This window comes from Chamaea fasciata, unplaced genomic scaffold, assembly GCF_029207755.1.
Source record: "Chamaea fasciata isolate MVZ Bird 193981 ecotype frontalis unplaced genomic scaffold, bChaFas1.0.hap1 SCAF_6, whole genome shotgun sequence".
NCBI lineage: Eukaryota > Metazoa > Chordata > Aves > Passeriformes > Sylviidae > Chamaea > Chamaea fasciata.
The window spans coordinates 32,363,510-32,384,035 of record NW_027094091.1 but is presented as its reverse complement, the minus strand read 5'-3'; the positions used below and the strand labels follow the sequence as shown (position 1 = coordinate 32,384,035).

The following is a 20,526-nucleotide window of genomic DNA, read 5'->3' as shown; positions in this document are numbered from 1 at the left end:
AGTGATCTTATGAAAAATCACAGCTGAACTATGTACATTCTTGGGTCAGTCACTGCCTTAGTCTTTATCTCCCTTGTCTTTCTTTCCCACTTTTCCTCCCCTCGCTGTTACTTCTTTTCTCTACACCTAAAAATGTCTCGTTCTCAGAATAATTGTATTTGGTGGACTTGTTCCTACACAGAAGGTGACATGTCAGAGTTACTACAAAGCCAAAAGGGCTAGAATTGGGCTCCCATCAGTTTCTGTCCTACTGCTCAGGGCAATTGGAAACATAAGCCCAGGATTTACTGTTACACTGCCATGACAACAAACATCTGCCAGCATCTGCACTGCCTGAAACAACAGATCATCTCAGGGGGGTTCAGTAGAGATAGCCACTGAAAGATGGCTCCCAGGCCAGGGGGCAGGGAAGGTGCCTGCCAGGAACCTCTGCAGCCAGCGGCAGGAGGCCCAGGCACAAGAGAGCTGCTTCAGGACAGCTCTGCCCCTTCTCTTTGCCCCTGCTCCCCTTGTCAGCCTCTGCAGCAAGCACTGTGCTTGTGCAACACTGGCTTGTCAAGAAGCAAAGGAAGAGAAGGTACAGCAATCACTGAGCTATGTGCGTTCAGGTAAGGAAGGTAAGGATGGATTTAGAGGGAGTTTTGTCTGGGTTTAGAGCATTCCTTTTTCTGCATAGACTTAAAAGTCTAAGGTATGTAACCTACAGGGATACCAGCCTACAGAGGCCTATGCCAGTAAAATAATGCCTGTGAAGAATATAGCACAAGTTCGTACAGGTTCAGTAATCCTTTTCAAGCGTTGGAGATTACATCATTCATTCAAACTAGCTCCAAGCACAATTTTGCAAATTGATTTTGACTAGACCAAAGCAGAACTGGGGTGGTCAGTGTGCATATCATTTTATGCTGTTAAGTGCATTAAATTTTTACTCCCCACAAGACCATTTTAGGCTGAACATAAGGATTCTGAATCTCACTGAAAGTGATACATATTCTCTTTAAAAGCTACACTAACTCTTCTGGGAACCTCCAGGACCAGAGATAGATATACTAACACTTTTCCCCCTGAAAAGAGTAGTAGAGAATTGTTGTCTTTACACAGCTCAGCAGCCCACACAATTATCCCAATGTTTAATGGTCAGCATAAGTGGAAAGAAATACCAGGTTCAGCACTTTGGGATGTAATTAGGCAATTTAATCCCCCAAAAGCAGAATTATGAGACTGGCTCTTTCCTACACTTTCAGTTCTTTTGTAAAGCATGTTCATGTTGTAGGCTTGTTTATTCTCCTCCAGTGGTCCAAAAAGTGTGTGCTTCTGTGAAGTACGATTGTCCCCAAGAGCATTGCCCAGACACTGCTGTTGTTTTGCTAATTTGAAGATAGTCCTGGAGTTCCCTGATGTTTTTTTCTCATTTAAATATCAAGTATTTTCATGAATCATTCACAAGTCTCTCAATTTCAAACTCCCGTCTTACAGACATATTTGCAAAAGATGGAAATAAGATCTATCTAGTGTATAGATTTTCTATGGCAGAATCTTAGTTACAGCCAGTGAAACAGCTCCTGTCAGAAGTTGGCAATGTAGTGTCTTCAGCATCTTACTACAAGTGATTTAATTAATTCAGCTTGGCACTCTTTTGCTTTTCACCTTATTGCTTGAACTGGAAGTCATGAGAGTTAGTATTTCCTTACCCAACTATGAATCCATTTCTTTGTAAAGCTGGAGCACCTTTTGGGTTTGCATAGCCAATATGCTCTTCAGTGAAACCACAGAAATACCAAGCAAAGAACACAACCTATACTGCTGTCCATATTGACTTACTCTAGTCTGTTTTTAAGTGAGATTTGACAAAAATTATTATTTGTATTGGTAAAGCTTAAGGTTTCAGGGTGCTTCAGAGAGCATCACATTACAGAAGTCAACTTCTCTCTGAGTATATACCTATGTGTCTCCAAATCCTGAGAGTCAAACTTCACAAGAGAGTGACAGCAGGTACCTTTTGATCTCCTGATGATGTGGACTAATGTAAATTTTATTTATTTATTCCTGAAGTTACTATGGTGGTTCTTCTGTTTGAGTTCCTCTTAGTTTCCTTCATTGAAATCACAGTACCAAGTTAGACACAGCCTCACACAGAGCTGGAAGAGTAAATGTAATGCTCATGTGAGAAGTTCAGCTAATCAAAGCAATACAATGTCCACTAGTGCTTCCCACTCCGATGTATGAGTGGCGCTTGGTATACTTCTTCTTGAACCCTAGTGCAATCCACAACAGCAACCTTTAATTATGGGCACTTAGAGGCCATTGTGAAAGCAAGTAAGAGGCAATATGGAGAGGGGTATGCCAGTTATGAAGATAATGATGATTTCCATCTTGAAGAGGGAAAAGAGAGTAACTTTAAACACACACACAGTTAGCTCACAGTGTCATTACACTTTCACTACAAACCAAACTTAATATTTAGAGGTGATGATTTGTAAGACTACATTATTTGTTTCTGTATTATATCTGAAGACACTGCCCCCCCAGTGAATGCTAAGACACTGCTAGAGCAAAGTCACAAGCCCAAACAACAGAGTATTTTGTGGAGAAGTTCGAGCAGAATGGGACAGTCCAGCAGGGACAAAGACAATCATCACTAAGGCCACAACACCTCTTCTGACCCACCCCCCCAGTGTAGGCAGTGAGGACATCCCAGTAGTGCAGCCCCTGCAGACGCACTGCTAGTGTGCCAGGCCCAGCACAGAGACTGCCAGGCAGAGCTGGGCTGAGCACTGCAGGAGAAGGCGAGGACTCAGCACCTCCAGGAGAGCCAGGAAGGGGCTGCAGAACCCTCTCAGCTGGGAAAAGGGTACAGCCATCGCAGTCTTGATTTCAAAGGGGCATATTCCCTGCTTTTCAGTATTGCAGGGACTGCCCAAGCCTGCATACCTTCCCTCTTCAAACACTGGATGTAATTCATTAAGCAGCTTTAGCGAGAGCCTGTTACACATGCAAAAGAAATGTACTTCTGTGATTGAAAGACCTTGCTAAGAGTTTCACTTCTGTAAGATCAATCAAAAGCTTGAAATAGGATGTCATGTAGAACTAATGGTACTTGCACAAAATCTAGAAGGGAAAGGCACTGAAAGAGTCAAGCACAGCAACATGAAACTGCTGATTTCTGCTTTAGGGACTTATTGAAAACATTGAAATGAGAGAGGGTAGATTTGCCATCATTATACTGGAAGAATAAAGAATGCTTTAAGGTCCAGTACTTCAACCTTTGCAAAACTTTTCCATCACCATCCCAATCCAGACTTCAAAGTGAGGGTTGACTGGCTTAGAAAATTAGCCTTATTCTTCAGGGAATTATTTTTGATATACTGTCAATACAGGAGATTACTGTCACTATGAAAACTCACGTCACTTGAGCAGTGATTGGGATGTGATTTCCTTGAATGATGGAAGTCTAAGAAACCAATTTCTGAGCTGTGAAATGTATGGGCTTCTTTATCACTATCCATCCCTCATTGGGAGATTCTGGTAAAATAGAGTGTTACAGATATATATTTCTACAATGCTTTTCATTTCACATCTGCAGACAATTATTTTAATAGGCTTTCTCTCATTCCTGAAGATATGTTTCTTATTATTAGTAAATTTATGAGAAATTATTTGTAGTTCCCAGTTGAACCTACATAGGAATTGTTACTGCACAACAGTTGGGATTTCAAAGGTGATACAGACTTGCTAACCATAAATAAGAAGACAGCACACACCTTTTAATTAGCTAGAATCTAGCAATCTAGACAGAATGTAACATAAACTGTAGGTGAAGAAAGTGTAGGGCACCTATGGCATTTTGCTCATCTGCATATTGAGACTTGGGGGGAAAGGAGGAAAGAAGCTGAACAAATTTATGGTTGTTTGAAATATGATTGTTCCTTAGATTCTAGTGGATTAAATTGGTTTTGCTCTTTACCTTCTAAGGTTCAGAGAGCTACAAAATGCAGAAAAGGAAGATCTTTCCTAGCAAGAAATTCTTCTCTCTCGCATTGCAATATCTTTTCAGCCAAAAAATACCCCAAAAAACTCAACCAACCAAAACAGCTTTTCTTTCCTCACAGGATTTCATTAGACTTTAAGTATCCCCCCAGTAATGAGATCTAAGCAAACCTATAGTTTAAAGAGTTCAGGACATCCTCACATTAACAAATTAAAGCACGAACATTTTCAGTATTAGTTAAAACTACACCTATTAGTTAAAGTACATTTTACCATTGTCCTCTGCAATGTTCATCCTCACCCCTTCTCTCTACTCCCTCCCACCTTCCCTACTTTACATCAAGAAAAGCTGAAAGGCCACTATCTAGTCAGGTTCCTTCAGCAGGGCAGCGGGGAGGGAGCCATGCAAGGTGTCCATGGCTACTCTGGTGGAAAGAATGGATACAGGAGGGAAGGTGGGACAGGAGCTTCCTCCCTTCGCTTCACCAATTGTGGCCACCCACCAGCATCCTCAGACATCAAAAACTGCCCACAGAGGTGAAAGGGGTGATGTACAGAATCCACCAGCACGTGTATGTACAGGAAAGGGGTGATGTACAGAATCCACCAGCCCCATGTTCTGCAAAACTTGGTATAGCTGAGACAAGAAAGAGTGCAGGAGTTCCAATGAATGCTGCATGGGTAGATTGAGACAATGTCTGCTCATGTTTCATATCAACCCAGAGAGAGATAAATCCTGGAGACTTGTAATATCGTGCCTCTGCAATGGTTATGTGACAGTTGTTTCTACTTTTAGGAATTGATCATGACTGTATCTTGGAAAGGTACTAAGCATCTGCCGCAAAGTATCACACATTTTCCAAACATCTTTGCATAGAGGTGATGGCTACTTCCATCCATGGACTCAAACGTTTAAACAGAAAATGCATCATCCTAAATGGAAGTCAGTGAAGACACTTAGGTTCTGACTGCGGGGAAACAAATGCGAAGATGATTAAAATTGGTATCCCACAATAAGAAGATAACTTGTGTTCACTTGAGCAGACACTGCTTTTGATTCTCTGGCCTATCACAAGAGTCTACTTTATATTTACATGGTACCCAGGAAGAGCTACTGAGAAAGTGACTACTTTGAAATATACTCAAGTCTTTGTATTATTTGTACAAAATTCCATGTAGAAAAAGGAAGTAGCTGCATGAGCTAAAGGACTGCACAAAGACAAAGACATGTTACTGAGCTTGGTATACACCTGCAAAGCTACATTCACTCATACAAGAACAGCAGTACGGTGCTAGGACAAGCCAAAACTTTACCTAGCCCAGCAGGAAAAGAATATAAAAACATGGTAAGGATAGATTGCGGTTATCTCCATCCTACAGTGTAAAAATCTGAGTCTAGAATTTAAATCTAACTTTAGGACAGAAGTTTTGTTAACAAATCTTTTCTGAAGTTGAAAATATTGTGAACAACACCATCTTCTTGGTATATTGGCACTTTGGCGTCTGCATTTTTGCAACAAGAACTCTAGCCCTAAAAATAAAGTGGAAAAACGTGAATCATCTCAACAGTGGTCTGCTTGAAATCTAGTATCTTTCACTGTAAGATATAATCTAAAAATCACTTGTTTTTTGTTTTTCTTTTATTCTTAATGGGAAGGATACACTCCCAAGTGAATGTACAAATGAGTTTCCTGTAATATTCTGCCAGATGCACAGATGGTATGAGATGAGGAAAGTGCTCCTTGCATCAAGTGTATGATGATTTTCATAAAGTATAGGTTCAGTGGTTAGGAGCAATACATTTGTACTCATTTAAAACCCCTTTACAACATATTATCATGCTTCTCTTTATCTAATTATCACTTCTCCACAGGACAATGATCACAGAACTCTCTGCTATTGTGGTAAATGGAGAAATGGAGCATTATATCCCTCTAAGAGTGCAAGTGAATTTCACTTGCTGACCAATATGTCCAGTTATACAGAATGTAACCCACAGGAACACCAGTGATAGCAGGGTGCTGAAATGTTTTTAACCAGGAGAGTGTCCCCAAAAAGATAAATTAAATCACATCTAACTTCCATACAAATTCAAAGAATCAGTAAAAGTCACTTTTGTCCATCTGTCTTACAAGGCAAAATTAAGCAAATGGCAACTAACTGACAGGTACTTAGCTTTCCTTTAAAAAAATAAATCTCTGCTGACAGAATAAACACAGCATCCCTAAGAAACCTGTTCTAATGAAGCAGTGGATTATGGATTGTATTTCCTAAGGCCATGTTCATGTTCTCATATTTAGTCCTCCTTTCCTAAGCAACAGCACCTAGTGGTGAATATCCTAGAATGTCCTGAGTTGGAAAGTATCTACAAGGATCATCGAGTCCAGGTTCTGGCCATGCACAGGGCAACACCAAGAATCCCACCATGTGTCAAAGAGATGGGTGCTGTCTGCTCTGTTACAAACAACCTTCCTCTTGTTGCAATCCCTTAAAGGAAGAAGCACTTTCTTCTGTTGTCACCATTAAATCCTAATGAGTTTATGATTTGCTGTAATTTTTAATTCTGGTATAATAGTCACATTTCTTGTAGTACACATGCATCCTCTGATGATGTTGATAAGACATCAACAACTCCTAGCAGATGTATGGAAGATGGGGACTGACAATCATTACCCTTAATCTACTCCCTGCTAGTATCCTTCCATGTCCCAATAACAGAAAAGCCTTTGTCCCTCACCTCTGCAAGTGGTCCTGCTTTTAGAAATGTTTGATCACGGAGCTCCCTGTTGAACTCTTACTTCATTTCCACAAAATAGCTTTTCTGAATCAGAATCAAACTATGTCCAAATTGTGAAAAGCTGGAAATGGGGTGGCTTGAGGAAAGGTATGGGAAAAGATATAGCCTGGGAACATGGTATTAAAGATCTGGAGCTGAGTTCCTAAATACAGTGCCCATGTGAGGCATAGTGTATACGAGAAGAAAAGATGCATCAGTATGTACCTGCAGCATTTTTTCCCATTTAATAACAGAGCAGTCACATCTCTCTGATTGTTTTCTAGAGCACAGTAAACCTTAATGTGCTCAAATGATCCCACAGCTACCACACAGAACATTTCCCTTTCTTGTGGTCACATCGTGTACCACAAAATACAGCAAATAAACTTCTCAGGCTTGTACAGGAAAACATGGTTTTACCTCCAGCCAATCTGGGGTAGCCCAAGATGCAAAGCCAGCAGTCCTCACACGGCTGAGGAGAGCAGCTGCAATGAAACTAGTCAGAGGAGGGAACAGCTTTTATCAGAGTACAGCAATCATGCTGCACCACAGCCCTGAACTCCCAATGCAACAGGATCTTCTGACACACTGTTGACTACAGAGCTACATTATTTGTGCAAGGCCAGAAGTGGGCCAGGGAAAAGTTTCCATGCTCCCATGGCAGAAAGATAACAAAACCACTGTCTCTTTGTCTTTTGTATGATTTAACTTTCTATCAGAGAACAGCAGGACTGAAAATACACTGATAGAGCCCAGTATGTGACTTAAACAACCAGTAACAGACAAAGATCTTTGAGTGTGATTCAAGATACTCAAGTTTCAGTAGATGGATCTACTGTGTCAGGTACTGCAGCACAGCCTGGGACTGCCACAATCCCCACTGCCAGTTGGAACAGGAATTAAAGGCAGAAATGAATGACTCTTGGAAATGAAACAGAAGTGACAAATGCATAATTTGGGAGTTCCCAACAGCTCAGAGAGGAAGCAATAAATGATAGAAAGCTAAGAGCTGCTGAGAGCAGCCTACTAACATTTCATCAGTAAAGGAAGATTTATAGTCAGCTGGGCAAACTGGGACAAGAAGCTGTCTTTGGGAATATGCCTCACAGAAATGCTGCAAACTAAAGCATAAAAAACATCTTTGAAATGCTATGTATATGAAGCATTAGACAATTAATATAGAAAACCTGAGACTCTGCAATGCCATGAGCATCTGATACAGATAAAAACCTAATTTATAGAGACATATCTAGGGCCCTGGAGGCAAAAAAATAAAATAATTTAGCTCATAAAGCAAAGAAACACTGGTGTTAGAAATCGGTATGGGAAGCAGTTAAGGAAGGGGGTTGTCACAGGATTCATAATGCAGTTTGTTTCTACATACATCTTGAATTGCCTTTGACTACCTTGCTTTACGCTGGTTTTAAATGGGGACCAAGGATTAGGGTTGAAGAATCAAGAGCTCAAAGGGTTTCAATTGAAAACATACCGACAGCCCCAAGCAGTAAGGGAAGTCTTCTGCTACCCAGACACACACAGGTGGAGCCAAATCCAAGAAGATGCATTAAGAGCACACATTCTAGCCATACATCAAAGCACTGCTTACCCAGTATCCTATTTCTGTCAGGGACTGGCAGAATAACAGGGTAAGGAGAGAATGCTATATCATACCCTCAATACCTTTTCCAGCTTTCACATAAATGCAGCTCAGGGGCTTCCGAAGTCTAGAGGTCATGTCTTTGCATTCAACAGCTTGGCTTGCTCATCAATTGTCCAAGCACTTACTGAAATCATGTTTAACTACAAAGAAACTTAGCTCAGGCCAACACTATAGAAAAACTTTCTGCTTGAACAAGTGTTAACTAATGGTGAAAGATAGCCCAGCCCCTTCACCCTCTTTTAAAATCAGCACCTAAGTAAGTTTTTCTGCTTATTTCCCTTTGATGGACTAAAATACATTAGACAAGAAGACACAATAGGAGGGCCTTCTAGTTCAGATATCCTAGCAAGACTATTCTAGCTTTCATGAAAATAGCCAGATGACAGAAATATATATTTAAATAATGCCAACAGAAGTTAAACATTTAAATATAAACCTGCATATTCCTTCTGGTATTTCATTTATTAAAAAAAAAAAAAAAAAAAAAGAAAAAAAAAAAAAGAAAAAAAACCCCACCAAACCAAATATGCCAAGTTGTTCCAAATTTCCCCCTTTATTTTTCTTTTTTATTGTGAATCTAGGCATCCGCTTTACTTTCAGAAACTGAATGCTGTTTCCACTAGCCTCATCTATCCTTGAAGCATATAACATTACAAACTATTTCTTGGCATTCTGAACAGTGCTTTGTGCCTTCTCTTTGTTTTGTTATGTGCAAAGTAAACACTAATCCCCCTCCAGGCAAAAAGACAGACTTACTGCTTCTACTGAAGTGACAAGAAGCTCAAAGGTAGCATCAAGTTAGTGTATAATAGAAATCAGAACCATAAAGTCAAGTCAGTCTTAATGCATGGGAAATATTTATATAAACAAATATATAAATAAGTAAATAAATAAAAGTCGCATGAACAAGTAGAGTTTGCACAATTGGCAATGAGAAGACCTGAGCTTAAGTTTGGACCTCCACACAAACTGGACTGCTGAGAAATCATCACAGTTCACAGTCGGATTCAGTGGCTCTATAGACCAAGGAAAGCAGTATGTAATACACAGAACATAGAAGATGACCAATGGCTGGAAGACAAGCTCCAGTCTTTTTCTTAACTCTGATAATGGACATAATTTTAAGAAGCAATTTAACTACACTTTCCGTAAGTACTTTGTTTTCCTTCACCTTTAAAAACTACTGCACATTTAAGGTGGCCACAAAGAACAAAACAGTTACTGTGGAAAATACTTGCACAAGAAGCAAAATAATTCTGCATATTTATAAGGCAAATATTTTCACTTTCAAAAGAAAAAAGGCTATATTGGATGAACATTTTACTGCACAGTACATTTAGCAGTAAGTCTAGCAGTGTCAGTATTCTGATGAGGAAAATGGTCCTAAGGGTAGATACATCTAATGACTATAGGAGAATTGATAGCAGAAGAGAATTCTTTGATGTTTTATTTAAAGGTTTTGCTCAATAATTCAATAAAGAGATCCATTATAAATCAGGAAAGAGTAAGAACATGCCACAAGTACAATCCAGTAATGAATAAAAATCAAACCTACACAAGGATAGCAAGTATCTGTAATTTAGGCAGCATATAATTCACTACTTAACCCTACCAAATTAAGTTATCTGGGGTATAAACCAAGAAGGATCTAAACAGTGACCCTGCTGTAAATGCGAGAGTGAATAGATGAAAAGTACACAGCAGCTCTATTTATTTTTCTTAACAGACATACAATGGTCTTGTTTTTGATGACCTATTGATGCCAGATTTTTTTTTTTTCAGGATTCCAGGTGATAAAAATATAAAAAAGAAAACCAAGGGGTATGTGTTTTGTTTCTTATATCTTTCCCTCTCATCTCTGACCAAGCACTGTCAGCTCAGATAGATATCCAATGCCTATTAATAAATCAAAACTGTGTTGTGCACGAATTTCAAGAACAGGATTCAACAGGATTCATCCCAGAAATATTTATTTTATCTGTATATAAAGGATATACCTTTACTTTGTAGAAAAATATGTTGCTTTATTGCTCCTAAGTCTCAAAAAGAACATGTGGCATAATAGGATTGGATTTCTAGAATCTCTGGTGGATTCATCTTCATGGAAAACTCATTTTCCTCTTATGCTGCCTGTGTTTAGTCTCACATACTGAAGATTAAAAATAATTTCTTACATTCCAACATACCTAGCCATTCTGTACTTTCTAGCAGGAACTACAAAACTATTTTGCATAACCTCACAAGGAATCGCCTAGCACCAAAGAAACCAAACCAAATTACAAAGTTAATTTCCACAGAGTCTTCCATCAAAGCACTGCAAATATGGACACTTCCAACAACTCAGCATGCTGCTACATTGCCATTTGCCCATAAACTCCAATAATACATAGCTCTGGGATCCCAATAGCATCCTAGAGAGTAAATAACAAGTGATCTATGAATCTCAAGCCCCATAATCACAGTCATTGTTACCTCTCCCCTATCTTCGAATCCTAAAGATTTTTAAAATTCCATTAGCTATTTTTATTTTATTTTTGTGCCAAAATAAGCAATTCTGAATGAAATTACACCTTTTGGTGTCAACTTCAGCTGTAACCCTGTCATCAAACATCACTCTCTGTAAACAAGACCTCCAGGTAGGGGGAAAAAAAGGGTAAAAAAAAAAAATCACAACTTCAGGATCTCCTATTACAGCAGCAATATATCAACTAAACACAGAGGGCTAAGCACTCTGTGCTTCCTTCCTTCCCACAAAGTAATATTGCCAATATTTATTCTATTCCAGATAGTCCTGATTGTCCCTTTAGAATACATCATAATTGGTGTCAGATGCTCCTCTGTAGGCATTGATTAATAGTAATAATAACCGTCTTTCTTTCTGACTCAGGTACCACTGAAGCATCCAAGGTCAATTTCAACACAAACCAGAACTTAAAAGGACGTAACAGTGGTAACATTTGCAAGGATGCAAGATTTTGCTTTAATCAATCTCCTACTACTTTATATTCCTAATCTGAAGGCAAATGCCACTAGGTTGATATGTCTTCAGGAAAAGTATAGCTGCCTCCATTTTATTATCCTAACAGGATTGTGAAAAAAAATCAAGTAAGAAAATCCATGTCTCTAAAAGATTACTTCAGAACAAGCTCTGAGAATTGTATAAACCTTCCTTATGCTACAATGTCAGGCATAACTCAGAAGCCAGATAAAATGAGAAACATAAGCCTGAAGAACTAAATGCAAGTGAAGCAAAACTAAATCACCTCCTGCTAACTCTCTATTTCTTCTTTCTCACTTCTGTAAAGCTGTAGTAGAACCCTGTTCTGCTTACATATATGGAAGTTAGAATTTGTTATACTTGCCATTACCTAAATTCCTACAAGTCAGATCTGACAGTCATCTAAATTATCTTAGAAGTTCAAAAATATAAATGTTTGTGTTGTTATAGAGGGTTGTGGTAACATCTTTGAGCTTATTTTAACTGTAGAGTTGGGGGTTTATGTTAATGTTGTTATTGTCTCCAGATATTCATTTTCAGGAAGGCTGGAATAATTCACTGTACCATGAACAAGTCAGGACTTGCCAGATTTACTTCTTCTCAAGTAGGGCTTGTTCTTTTAAACCAATCACATAAAAACATCATTCACATACCCAATGTTTTCTGCTGCTACATATTTAAATAAGCAAAGTGTAAAGGCATATTTCTACAGAAATATGATCTATCAGTAGTAAAGTGATGAACAACTATTTCAGGCGGTTTTGCCCACAAATAAGTTTCCTGTCCACTTAAATAAGAGACAGTTAGGGGGTTATTTCCAGATACAGTTTATGCGTAAACTAAACCAAATGGTTACATACCTCAGAGAAAGTTACAACTGATATTAACATTATATTTACCTCTCCTACATTACAGTTTCTCTTTTGTCACGACCTGAGCTGAGTGTTTTCAGATTTTCAATTAAATGCAGCTTGACTCCAGCATCTGAGAGACCAACATCTGAACACCTTTATCATGCAGCTTACAAACATTTTGTCACTAGTGCAATAATGTGCCATGAGCTGATGGTTATAGCTCTAACGTGAGAAGGGGCATATGGCTCCTGTCAGACTATTCTGTTTACTTCATCCTTACAGCTGTTACGGAAGCAAACAGAACTTTCAGGTAGGACTCCCAAAACTTGAAATGGTTTCCGCACGCATAGCTATTTATGCTGAAAGCTTTCATTTAAACAAATACCTTAGTGCAGTTGGCACAACCAAAAGCAATTGAGAGTCATTCACCATTTGTTTTCCCTTTCATGATACAACTGCTCAGTGATCCTTCACACAAATGCAGCAGTGTTTTGACATGCTATGGCAGCATACAAAGCATTAGTGGCTGACCCTCAGGACTTTCAAAAAGAAAAGATTAAAACCTTCTGTAACAGCTTACCTGAGGGCCTGATGAAAAAGCCACACTTAATATTATTGCCAAAGTTCATTGGGACTCCAAGCAGTGCACAATAAAACTAGATGCTGTGCTGAGTAATAACGCCTCAACTTTCTCTGGCCATAAGCTGGGTCCCCATTCCTACCAGGAGCACAGCCCATGATCAGATGGGAAGCCTGGGGCTACTTAAAGTAAACATTCATTCTTGTCAGCTCTCTGACAGCTTTTAAACAAGCAGATTAAAACTGTTTCCGACTTTTGAACATTAGAAATGGTCTCAGCAAAAACAGATCTGTAAAGCACAGAAGGCTGCCAGCAGTGAGGAACAAGTTGAATCAATGAAATTTACTGCCTCGCCATCTGATGGAAGATAACACATCTCTTCAGACTGCAGGAAATACACACAAATATGTTTTATTCTAGCAAAATATTTGTTTCATTACATCTGGAAAGATTATAAGATTGCTCCTTTCCCTACTGGCAAATAAAAGCAGAAGCCTGATAGTACAGGCAGAGTGGATTCATGCCTAGAGTACCAGCTTATGGAATCCTGCAATTTCGTCCAAATCTATGCTTCCAGTTTTAGATCACCAAGACAGCAATGCATGCCTGAATGTGAAGAAAGCCTAATTCAATTGCTTTGACAAACACATATCTCTTCTTCTCTGTGCCTGGTTTGTAACCTCAGGCCCACTGCTAGACCCACAGGACATGCATGCCTCCCAAAATGAAGCTGGACACATCCCACGGGCTCAACCAACACTGTTGCACTTCAATCCATACAATACGTTTATCTACCGTCAAGCCTGCTTGCTATTGCTCCCAACACCACTCTGCCAGGGTATTTGGAAACATGGAAGGGCTTCACAGCTTGCTGTACAATCAAGCTTTTAGGACAGAATGCTCTTAAGAATTGAGTGTGCCCAGCAAGATTCTGGGTGCACTTGTCATCAGCACATATCTAGCAACCAAACACATCCTATGAAAACACATCTGTGCCCAGACAGGAGTATTAATAACGAGAAGGAATAAGTGTGCTTCACATTTCTATTAGCAGTGTATTAACTTGCTGTAAATATTAACTTTGCTGTAGTTTAGACAGCTAGATGCAAATTAATGGAAAGCTTATGGGACCATAAAAAGACTATGCTCTTAATGATTTCTTAATACTATCTTTCAGCATACCAGTGGGAATTATGGAGAGATGCATTGTGAGATATTATTTCTAGTGCCATTAGAGCCTTAAGACACACAGATAAAAGTATAAGATGACATAAGTATGCATAAATAACTTCTTAATCATAAAAGTGTTTCTAATACAATTGTTTCCAGCATGTAATTTAAATTTAATGTTTAACAGGATTAGAAGAAATGAACCAGTTTTATTAGGATTCCTTATTAAAATATGTCAGTTCTGCAAATTAGCAGAAGCCAATATTTCAGTATCGTACACTGCCATGGTAGAAGACAAATTGTTAGAAGACAAATAGCAATGATTCTTTGTTCAGCTATGTTCTGTGAGAGAAATCAAGGACCTTTCTAAAATAGCCACTTAGAAGCACTAAAAGTGAAGAAAGAAGAAAATTTCCATTTATAAATTAGTAGGGAAAAAGCAGCTGAATAACTTTATATGGTAAGACAAAATATGTATCCTAGCTCTACGTGAGACCATTTCGGTTTTGCAAAAGAGACAATCCTTCTAGACAAGAATGGGCTAGAACTTCTCTAAGTAAATTAAATTCTTCCTATTAAAGTTACTTCTAAATTGAACTAGAACAATCTGGCAAAGTTCCACCTGATAATGTGCAAGCTCAAAACAGCAGCTGCTGGGATTATCTAGATTTGCTAAATTTAGACCTGTCCCATGCAAGAGTTTTGTGACAAGGTTCAGCTCTTACGCCACAAAAGTAAGATGAAAGACATGCTCTGTGTCATCAGCAATAAACTCTACAGCTACAAAAACGCCTCAGGTAAGCAACAGACTGCCTCACAATGACATGATAGATATAATTCATTAGCTTAGAAGAGAAAACCTTACATCATTTTTGTCTCTTTTTGAGAGTTGAAGCTAGTTAGAAGTATGCAGACAGAAAAAAAACCCAGCTCCCTTGCTTGCACTGACTGGTGGGGTATATGGGGAATATACCAACATACTTTTTAAGTCACAAATTCCAGGTTCAGCTAGGCCTATGAAGTAAACAAGTCTAAAGTTTCCAGTGGTAATGACCAGTCTGCCAGCTATGCTTCTTGTATCTCTTCTGGAAAGCAGAATTTCAAAAGCCTCCATCTCAGGCATTAGAAAGAAATCCATAAGCACTCATTCCACACACCTGGGTGGGGACAGAGAGGACACTGTTTATGAATGCCAAGAAACAACCAAAAAAGAACTGTCTCAGAAACATGAATACCAAAGCTACATAGCATCCACTGCCCTGCCATAGGCATGCACGGACCTTGCTACATCCTTTTTTTTCAGGAAGGAAAAAAGCTTAATACTATTTGTGGGCAAGTCATCAAAAGTATCAACCTCTTTCCAAGAAACCACTCGACTTTTCCCTTTGTTCAACCTAATCTCTATGTGCAAACAACAACTTCTCACACCAGTGCTGCCATACAAATCCTGCTGGACTGTGCAAACTGGAGCCTTGGTCAGGATTTAAGTAGCAAGCATCCCCCCAAAAATTGAGCCTCCTTCCAGATGCACACCAAGGCCTTGCTGCAACACTTCTCACAGGGAGCACAGACTTTTCAACTCCCACATCCCTTGGCAAATCACTGCAAATCAAGTAGGAACACCCCTCTCCTGACACAGGTCTCTGTAGAGCTCTCATTTGAGCCCAGTCTTTCCTTACTCAAAGCAAAAACCCGTAAAGTTCCCGCTCTCAGTTTGGTTCCTCCAGCTCCCTGTTACCTCTCACTTCACTCGGACTGTGATTTTCTTGCAGTCAAGCACTACCACTAACTCCACTACATGAGCTCTCTTTTATCATAGGTCTTTCCTGCCCACCTCCTCAGCTGCTTCCACAGGTTCCTCACACCCCCAGGCACAACTGAGAGCTAACTAGGTCCTCAGGCTCCATTAAGCTCACTTCCTGCTAATTAAGGGTTATACCTCTGCAGTGAGCCAATCCCACAAACAACTTCCCATTCCTATTGGGAAAAGAGGGCAGACTTCAGCCCCTAATGTGTACAGAAAGACATTAAGGAATTTTTTGGTTTCATTTTATGTGGAAGAAGGCAGGAAACAGGCTGCTTTCTGCCACTGCAAAGATTTGCAGTGGTTTCAGAAAAACCGGGTTCTTTTGCTTTGAGATAGACCCTTATGCTTTAAAAAACCTACAGGAACAAAATCAGATTGACCTGTTCATTCCAGAAGAATAAATAGTTTTGGCTGTTCAGCTGAGCTCAAAGAGACTCTATTCAAACTGATTTTGACCTCTGTCCCTTAGATTTCAAATGCGTGTCCCAGTTGTTTATGCTTACACACACGACCTGTACTCACTTTTGACTAGGAATGCCATTTACACTGGAGAAGTTTCCAGTGAGCAGGTATGTTCTTGTGGAAACTGCTGAGTTACCATACTAGCCCTCCCAATAACAAAACCACTTCCCACCAAAACATAAAAATTTTGTCTTAAATGCTGCAAAACAAAAAGAACACAGAGTATTCTTGCCACCACACGTCACCAAGTTCAGGAACAGCAGCGAGGAGCTGCTCCTCAACCGAGTATGGAAGTGCACAATTGAATGGCCTAGTTCTTAATCTTTGCATGTAAAGACAGTAACCTCTACAGCCTGGTGGTTAAGTCTGCACAAGAGGGGGCATGTGGATTTCAGTCCTTCTTTTGGCAACTATCCCTATGTCAACTATTTGTAAGAACCAAGCTCCCCCACCTTCCCTTTTCTTTGGGAGTCCTCGCACCAGCAAGTGCCACACTCACTCTTCCTGATCCAAATAATTTCATGCAAAACTTAAGTAAAGTGAATTCAGTAAGCAGAATACTTGAATGTTTTATAGCCTCTCAATTAAGGCACTGCATTTGGAATTCCTGCAGGCAGTAAATTAAATGGACTTTGTGCACCAACTGCCTGCATTAATATTCTAATCATTAAGTCCTTGGATAAACAAGGGGAGGGTACAGGCCACTCTTTCCTTTTTAATAGTCTAATAAATAAAACTTTTCTATGTCAACTTCATTTTAAACACAAACAAAAAATATGTGAAGCAAGTCAACCCAGCAAGCAACAAACATTTTTTCTACCCTTTTCTACCTGATCCTTCAGATCACATGTATAGGAATGTGCCTGTGTCACACAGGGTCATCTGGATACTCACACTCTCTGAACATCCATCCCTCCCAGAGACACTAGTCTTTAGACCACTCACTTCTCTTTCTAGACTGGTATCAAAATTACACAGTCAAGTATGAATCAGACACCCACCAATGGGTTGTTTAAGTATTATGGCTGTTCTCCCAGGGCTGTAGAATACTCTTTGCTGCATATTTTCTCTCCTAAAAAGTACCACTGTCCCTGGGCTACTGTGTTTTACGTGGACTCTGAGCTCGTTAAGTGCAGAATGGTGACAGGATGAATTTGCAGTTATGAAGGAGTTATGAAGGCGTTACTTCATCATTGAACATCATTGGGACCTATATAGATGAGAGAGCTCTCCAGCAGCACCAAGTCTGAGACACCCTCGGGCATGGCATGTGGTCGGTGGGACCTTTATTATCCTTCAGTGCAAAATTTCAGTTGAGTGCAAATTTTAACGTCACATACATAATCAGTTAAATCCATTGGTAGATCTAACCTTTGAGCCTTTAACAAAAACCCCAAAACTTTACCTCAGCATGTATATTTCTCTTTCTGCTATATTTCTCTTTCCCATCTCAGGTGGAAATTAAAAGAGCCAACCAATTTACAACAGCGCTGCAAATCACAATTCGGAAATTAAAAAGACAGAAAACCAATTTGCTTAATATCTACCCCACTGAAATGAACCCCAAATTTGTTCCACATTTATCCTTAAAGCAAGCTTGACAATGGGAAACAAGAGGCTGAAATGCTCAAAGGCAAAATTGTTCTGAGATAATCAGTTTTTTGCTCATTCCCAGAGTGTGCCAGTCACTGTATGCCCAGTACAAACTCCCTTCCCATGCTAAAGGACAGAAGGGCTCTGGAGGTTTACTGGTCATGACTGGAAGTCTCACTCTATATCACGATACAGGGCAAATATATAATGAATCCATTCCAGTGCATTACAGTGCAGGACAAAATAAAAAAAAAAAATGCATACTATAAATTCATAGGCTAGCTGCTTCCCAGATACTGAAAATATCTATTGAAATGCAAGTTTAAAATCTGTGCAGCAGGCTCCTTGACTAACACTTGGCTCTCAGTAAAGAGATTACTGTAGGATTAAGCCTTACCTTGGGAGGCAGAAAAGAAACAAATCTCTAATTATCTCTACTCTTGTACTCTGGCCATGATTTCTCTTTCTCTGGGGAAAAATAAGCTTTGTACTGTCTGAAATTTAATGTCTGTATTATTTCAGTTTATTTTAATATATTTTAAAGTATTAATAAGGTAACTTGTAACTTTTATCTTCTAGTTTTCATGAGTACTTTCTAATAGGAATATTTTTTGTGATTGTTCTTGCGCATATATACATGTTCATGCTAAAAAGCCCTTTTATAAATATTTTACTTTGTAACTTGAAATTTCCTTTAATGTATGGCCTAAACCACTTGAACAACTGCAGGAGAAGGAATTTTCAATTTGCAACCATGCAGTTTACTTTTTGTTACTATTTAACAAATTATTGACAAATATTTGCAAAGCAAACTGTCTGTTAATGACTAAACACCATCAAGAACAGAAATGACCTTACTCATTTATAGAGGAATGCCATCCAAGAGGCAAAACTACTATCTTGTTCTTCCTCCTGTGGGCAAAGTTGAAGCTGGAAGAAAAATAACTAAGGAAAAAACCCACAGAAGTCTTGATCTAGAAAAATAAAATCATGACTATGCTGAGTGAAGAGGGAAGGAAACTGAAGGACCTGCTTTCTAATAATGTGAGAGAAAACTCAGTATGTGATTCTAGAGGAAAGAAAATGAGAAGTTAATGTCAGACTGGGATTGCAGTTTAAAATAACAGTAGAAAAACACATGAGAGAGTGCTTTTGGTTGATTTGATGAAGAGGAAAGAGAAATGAAGAGAAAAAATATAGAGAAATGAGGACAACTAACAAGGCATCACAGGGAGGTATATGAAGATAGTAAGGAAAAAGCATCAAGAAGGTGCGAGAGAGAAACATGGATCATTGCATGAAACAGATAACCAGATGCCGCACATGCCGAAGAAATTAGAAAAACCAGGAAAATTCACTATGCTACACTAAAGAAACAGAAGCTAGAAAAGGAAAAAACCAACATGAGAAATAAATAAAACCCTAAGTTATCTGTCATTTTCTCATTTGTACTAAACCTAATCTAAATTACACAGAATATTGTTTGATTTAAAGGAAGTTGGGAGGGTTCTACAACATATTTTGCTTTTTTCATCCCCTGGAAAACAAAGTGTCCAAATTGCAGTTTTCATGAACTATTTCTATTCTGTTAGGAAAAGTAGAACAAAATCTATTATGCTGAGTTAAACTGAATTGATGTTTAGTTTACCTAACCAATCAACCCCCTTATCTGGGGTTAATCTATAACTAAACTTCTCCTGGGTAAATTGTTGTAGAGTTTCTGGGGAGTTATTGTTCAACTACCACGTTCTAGTCAATGGATTAGCTTTCCCAAGGAGAACTGCAGCTTTGCATCTGCCAAAACTGTTACGTTATACAGTTCTTGCAGGAAAATCCATATGTCACGGGAGACATCACCTAAACACCTAGATGTATAGAGACATCTCCAGACACCTAGTCTAGAGATGAAAATGGGAATAGGCCACAGAAGACCTTCTTTCATAGATGTCCCCTTTCCCACTTGCAGTTATTATTTGCTTCCAGTCCACAGCCTTACTATGGCTTTCTATTTCCTACTCTCACCTCCTTTCACACCCAAAGACGTTTTTTAGGCTCCATGCTCTTACCTCTACTACACCTCTTTCCACATTTCTGCCACCTTTCCTCTGTTCCCTCCTTTATTTACTAGACACTGACTGCTAGGCAACCTAGTATGTCTGCAATGAAAAGTAATATGCTGTCCTTGGCATTTTGGGCACACCAGCCTGTCCAGGAATCTTCATTCTCAAATGGTTGTCACTCAGACCCTTTCCAGGAGCCCACAAAACAGGCATCTTGGCTGATGCTAGTTAAAGGGTCAATAGAATATGTGAGTAAAACATTAAGTCCTTGGTGCACACTGGCACAGAGCACACATTTTCATAGGGTTTAAAAAAAAAACCCTCAATGATGTGTTGTGATGTATATGCTCAGGAGTGTAACATGTATGTATATCTGATAGGTATGTTGATGATAAGAAATGCTTTCAGCTTCCACTGATTTTTTCCTTGTCCCTAGGACTTGCTACAGAAGCAAACAGATTTCTAAAACTCTATTACAAAAACTACAGCATGTACAAAAGAAATTAATATTGGATCACAGATCAATTGTAACTAGATTTGTTTTGGTTTGTTTTGTTTTGTTTTCTTTAAGACAGCAAC

The 20,526-nt window shown here is 39.1% G+C and overlaps 2 long non-coding RNA genes across 3 annotated transcripts in view; one reads left to right on the top strand and one right to left on the bottom strand.

Moving 5' to 3' along the window:
* The window catches only part of LOC136291153 (uncharacterized), a 32,539-nt gene extending 16,625 nt beyond the window's left edge, over positions 1-15,914 (bottom strand). Inside the window, exon 1 of one of the 2 annotated variants that reach the window (XR_010721436.1) lies at positions 15,860-15,914. This is a non-coding gene — a long non-coding RNA (uncharacterized lncRNA). Of the gene's footprint in view, positions 1-15,763 lie in introns of both variants that reach the window. The other variant, XR_010721435.1, reaches the window with a different exon arrangement.
* LOC136290619 (uncharacterized) lies at positions 4,767-11,376 on the top strand. The gene is made up of 3 exons (XR_010721253.1): positions 4,767-5,333; positions 10,206-10,244; positions 11,311-11,376. It is a non-coding gene; the product is annotated as an uncharacterized lncRNA (long non-coding RNA).
* Positions 15,915-20,526: the final 4,612 nt, after the last annotated feature.